This window comes from Callithrix jacchus, chromosome 17, assembly GCF_049354715.1.
Source record: "Callithrix jacchus isolate 240 chromosome 17, calJac240_pri, whole genome shotgun sequence".
Taxonomy (NCBI): domain Eukaryota; kingdom Metazoa; phylum Chordata; class Mammalia; order Primates; family Cebidae; genus Callithrix; species Callithrix jacchus.
Genome location: NC_133518.1, coordinates 22,555,167 through 22,560,990, shown reverse-complemented (window position 1 = coordinate 22,560,990; position 5,824 = coordinate 22,555,167). Strand labels below are relative to the sequence as shown.

At 32.1% G+C, this 5,824-nt stretch overlaps 1 non-coding gene across 1 annotated transcript; it reads right to left on the bottom strand.

Annotated features, from left to right (window-relative positions):
- Positions 1-251: 251 nt before the first annotated feature.
- Positions 252-353, bottom strand: LOC118149071 (small nucleolar RNA U13). Its single transcript, XR_004736235.1, has one exon. It is a non-coding gene; the product is annotated as a small nucleolar RNA U13 (small nucleolar RNA).
- Positions 354-5,824: the final 5,471 nt, after the last annotated feature.

Sequence of the window (5,824 nt, the reverse complement as noted above, 5' to 3'; positions counted from 1 at the left end):
GTCTTCCTACAATCACAATATCCAAAGTATACCAGTTATTTTCTCTTTGTCTCTACAAAAATAAAGAGAAGTCCATCTCTAAATTTTATGTTAATTTTTCTGTAAACATAAAAGCAAGACATGCTTTTTGCTCACTGATAAATCCATTGATTTTTAAAATGTTTTTATAGTTGGCATATTATGTATTTGCTATCAATATGTTTATAAAACTTGTTTTTACAGTTATATATTTTGGTTTTGCTTCTTTGTGTTTTCATATAAGGCAATGTCCTGAAGTCCTAAGGTTTGAGGGAGGCACTTCTCATATATGAGCTAGAAAACTCAATTATCTCACTTATGAAACACATAAGCACCTCATCGTTTAATTGTCTATTTATGCCAATGATTTTATCTTTTGAAATTGATTTGATTCTCAGGATCTTTGAATTAACCTCCTAAATGATTTTTTTTTTTTGGTTTCACTCGCCCTTACAAAAATTATTTTCTGCCCAATAGCAACAATCTCCTTTGAAAAAAGAAGCAAATAGCACCTCGTAGCTCTCTTATTCTCTTGGACCAAACCCCAACCCCACAGCACTTACTACACAGTGTGATGTGGCCCCCACAAACTTGTTGACAATATACTTATTGAAATCAAGATACAGGGGCCTATTTTCTAATTACAAAACAAGAATAAGCTTATTCTAATATTGGGAGATTTCCAATTGTCCTTTCCCTTGTCTAAAATTTATTTTCTTCCACATCTTTATGTGGTAAGCTTCTTCTCAGCATTTAGTCTTAGCTGAAAGAATTGTATCTTCTTTTATGTCCTCTCTGAAATCCTTTCCAAAATAAAATGTGCCCCATTTTGAGAAATACTTTCTGTCAAAATCCTTTTTATGTTTTACTGTTATACAGTTATATTTACTTGAATTTGCCATTGCCCATTTAGAAGGTGCACCTTGCTCTCCTTATTTCCTACTGTATTCCCAGTAGAGGCAATATTGTATTAAAGGTCTCGTTAAATATTTGGTGAATGCTCTTTCTTTCTTCTTGGATAACTAGAATTTAAAAAAAACTTTATTCTTAAGTACATATTTATGTAAGTTCGCTTTATTTCACTAGAAATAAATGTCAAGAAGGAATAAAGTGTCATCATTTGTGGAAGGTGTTGTAGTGACAAGCAAAAAATAAAATGTTTTGTATGCAATTTTTAAAACAGTCTTACAATAAAGTCATTGTTATTTCATTTGCAACAAATTGGGTACGTGATGCTGAGAGAAATTAAGTAAGTCTAAATTCAGAAATTTCCTCAAGCTCTATTTCAAAATTGATATGTTTGTTACATAATTCGAATTCTGCATATGGAAAAGTCAGCATCATACTTATTTTTAATATTCTGTAACATCTGTAACATATATAGTGAAACAGAGATTATAGTAGTCACTGTTCATAGATAATTTTGTGATGGCAGAATGTAATATAATCAAATGTAAAATGTCAGTTAATAAATAATATTTGTGTTTATTCACATTAGAAGTAATATAATGGGCTTAGTCACAAGGTCATTTTTAGAAAGCTCATTATTTTAAAATGAAATCATTCATTGGTTAGAGCTACACATAGCATGTTAATGAACTCTATTTATTTGGGAAGTCCAGTGATTTAATACATAATACCCATTTATAGTCTGCTAAAACCTTCTTTTATTTAGTTGCACAAATACTGACATACTCTCAGTATAGTAAAATTTTATAGTAAAAACAGCCACCACAATTAGTTTTCCAAAACACTAGTTTAACAAAAAATTATATTTTATATAATGATCATGCTGATGACTTAACTTACAAGAACAATGTGGAAATCTTACACATCATTCAAACTCAAAAAGTACCAAATGCATGTGCAAAATGCACCTGTAGTAACAAGTGATGAAAAAAGACAGACGGGGAAATAAAATAAACAAACAAAAACAACAGCAAAGAGAAAAAAAAAAACAATTTGTTGTGGTTTTTAGGGTGAAACATTGGATAAATTCCTGAAGTGCCCTAAAATTATTGGACTAATATAAAGGGCATTACAAGTGATCCAGTTTAAATTGACCTGCTGATGTGTTAGTTGAGTAATGCATTTTGCTTCAGAGATACTTCTCCCAGTTCTCTGTGAAAAAAAAAAAAAAAAAAGATTCATAAAAAATGATCGAGCACCTAAGGTATAGCAAACACAGTAATAAGACTATGAGTTCTAAGGTCATTTTTATTTGGATCTGGGTATCCTGGAGTTCTCAGCTGGGAGGTGAAACAAAAGTTTGCATGATAGTGTCTTACATACTATGAGAGAAGTGTTTGGCATGTCATGTTTAAAGAACTCAAAGGGGACAACAAATTGAAAACAATTACTAAAAATTTAATTAATTTTATTTTTCTTAACTGATTGCCAAAATGTAAAGAAATAAATTGCAGGTAAGCCAAGTAATTTATGATTTCAATATTTTTATTTATCTTAGAATATTTTTTTATTCAGTAAAAGCTTCTTAAACATTTTCTTCAAATAAAGTATAATTCTAAAGTAGATAGCACTCATTTATTGAAGCTGTAAATATGAGTGTTAGTTAATATAGTTAATAATGACTGAAGGTGAGTTATTGCTCCACCATCTGTTCTTGGCACCTCACCTCTCAATTATTGGAGGCTCAGAATGGGGAACAGAATTTGGGAAATTCTGACCCAGGAGATTGTTTCTGGAACTTTTCTCAGACAAAATGATACAACACAATAAAACATATTATAACAAGCCTATTTAGTTTGTTGTTCCTTTTAATCTTGCTGTTTTCTTAAACTAGAAGTCAAAGTGACAATTATATGATATTTTCAAGCCATATATGTAGGCAAAATAGATTAAGTTATTGATTAATATAAGCTCTGGTTTTCTTGTAGCTCACTAATTTGTTAGTTAAATGAAAGATCTTATTTTGGCCATTGTCTCATTTTGAAATGGTCAATTTTATTCTTGGAGGACTGGACTCAAACTGGCTATATATATCAGGAACCCACAGAATGATTTGGTGTTTTCCGTTCCTGCCTGGGAGAAGAGAATGCATAGTCGTGTTTGTTAGTGGGTATAGTAAATATAGCTTCCTTAAACTGGGAAGTAGAGGGGAATGGTGAGAGACCTCAGAAAGAGAGCTCAGGATAAAAGATCTGAAATACTAACTTTCCTGAGACTTTGAATTTAATTTGTGGCTACCGTACCTGATGGTGAATACAGCCATGTGGTAGAGGGTGACGGAAGAGAGTGACCTGTGTTTGGACTGGGAAGCAGGAAGAAAGTTTTGGAAATAATCTTTGTATTTCTGCTACATTACCAAGAAAAAAGCGGTAGATTATATTTACGAGACCATGTCTGCAGGTATTGAAGAAAAAGATAAAAGCTTCAAAGCATCTGAACATCAAGTTATGTAAAGGGAGTGAAGAAACATTTATTTTTAACAAACTGTGTTCTTCAATAATGGGGATGTAATAATTACAATGTTGCAACATCTATAGGTCTCATATTTGAATATTTTAAAAGTGCACATTCTTTATTAGCTAGGCTATTTATTTGTTTGCCATGGTAAACAACAAACAACAGGGCCTTAAATAAGAGAAAATCTCATTTTCTCAATTAGACAAAAGTTTAAGCTGATTGGTGGCCCACAGAATAGGGCACCTGAACTACTAGAGGTCACACAGGTACACAGTCTTCTTCTACCTTCTTGCTTCATCATCTTCATCTGCAAGGCCAAGGCTGGTCCATTAGCACCCCTTCCCATACTAGCAATTTTGAAGGAGGAGGAGAAAAAGCTTCTCCTGAAGAATGTAATTGAGAAATTTTACATATAATTTTCCCTCACATCTCACTGAGTAGCACTAAATTACACATTAAGTCTTTCCTGCAAGAGGGACCAAAAAGTGTTTTCCTAGCTAGGTAGCACCAAACAGCATAATTTGTTCTTCCCTCACTAATGAAAAGAGAAAAAAAAATGAATATTGAGTGAAACTGCAAATCTCTGTGCTAGTTCCTTAAAATTTTTTAAAAAGTGAGGCCCATGAAATTATTTGATATATTTAACCTCATTAAACAAAGGGAGAAAGACACAGAAATACATACTACTATTCTAAGGAATATAATTTTAAAATTAATAAAAATTCTTTGTTTTAAAAAATCTGTTTGCCAATGAATTTTTTATTCCTAAATACTTATTAAATATGATATGGTGTCCCATACTGCTATTAAATTTATTTGTAGTTTAATTTTATAAATAATAAAAATAAATGGCAAAAATGTAGTTAGCTGGCCAAAAAGCAAGTAAGATTCTGAGACAGAATGATATCTAGGATACCAGTATATAATCTCTTTATTTGTATGTTACTTCAGACAACAAAACTCCCAATTATCTTTGTAGCAAGTTATATTTGTGAATCTATAAGAATTCTGACTTTTAAAAAGATTATTTTTATAAAACATACAAAATCAAAAGAAAAACTAGCAATACACACTGAAATATTTAAAGTAGAATCTTTTTTTAATGCAGATGTGATGCAGATATTTGAGAGTTAATTTTGAAAATGCAAGAAAAGTAATTAAGATTAATTAACAACATTAATTTTTCAACAGATGAGGAATAATATCTGTTATAGTTGGAGTAAAATGAGGATGAATGTACAGATACATTTCTCCATTTGTATTTTATTTTATCCATTTTTATTTTTATTTTATTTTTAAATAAAAAATTGATAATAGTATGTTTATATCTTTCGTTTTGTCTTTTACCCAGTAATATGTACAAATGTCACTTCCTTTTCACATTCAATAGAAAAGTGGCTAAAGGTAGTAAAAAATGTATCACACACTGGGGTCTTTGGTGCGGGGCTATGGGAGGGACAGTAGGGGGTGGGGAGTTTGGGGGGGAATAACAAGGAAAAAAATGCCAGATATAGGTGACGAGGGGTTGAAGGAAGCAAACCATCTTGTCATGTATGTCCCTATGCAACAACCCTGTATGATCTGCACATGTACCCCAAAACCTAAAGTAGAATAAAAAAATGCAACAAAAGCCAAAATAGACGAAATGGATCTAATTAAATGCCAGAGCTTCTGCACAGCAAAAGAAACAATCATTAGAGTGAACCAATAGAATGGGAAAAAAATTTTTGCAATCTACCCATCTGACAAAGGGCTAATATCCAGAATCTACAAAGAACTAAAACAGATTTACAAGAAAAGAAACAAACCAATCCAAAAGTGGGTGAAGGATATGAACAGACACTTTTCAAAAGAAGACATATATGAGGCCAACGAACATGGAAAAATGCTCATCATCACTGATTATTACAGAAATGCAAATTAAAACCACATTGAGGTACCACCTCACGACAGTTAGAATGGTGATTATTAAAAATCTGGAGACAACAGATGCTGGAGTGGAGTGGGTGAGTGGATGTGGAGAAATAGAAACACTTTTACAATGTTGGTGGGAGTGTAAATTAGTTCAACCATTGTGTAAGGCAGTGTAACAATTCCTCAAGGACCAAGCAATAGAAATTCCATTTGACATAGCAATCCCATTTCTGGGTATATACCCAAAGGACTATAAATCATTCTATTATAAAGACATATGCACATGTATGTTCATAGTGGCATTGTTTACAATAGCAAAGACCTGGAACCAACCCAAATGCCCATCGACGATAGACTGGAAAAGGAAAATATGGTACATATACACCATGGAATACTATGCAGCCATAAAAATCCATGAGTTTGTGTTCTTTGTAGGGACATGGATGAATCTGGAAACCATCATTCT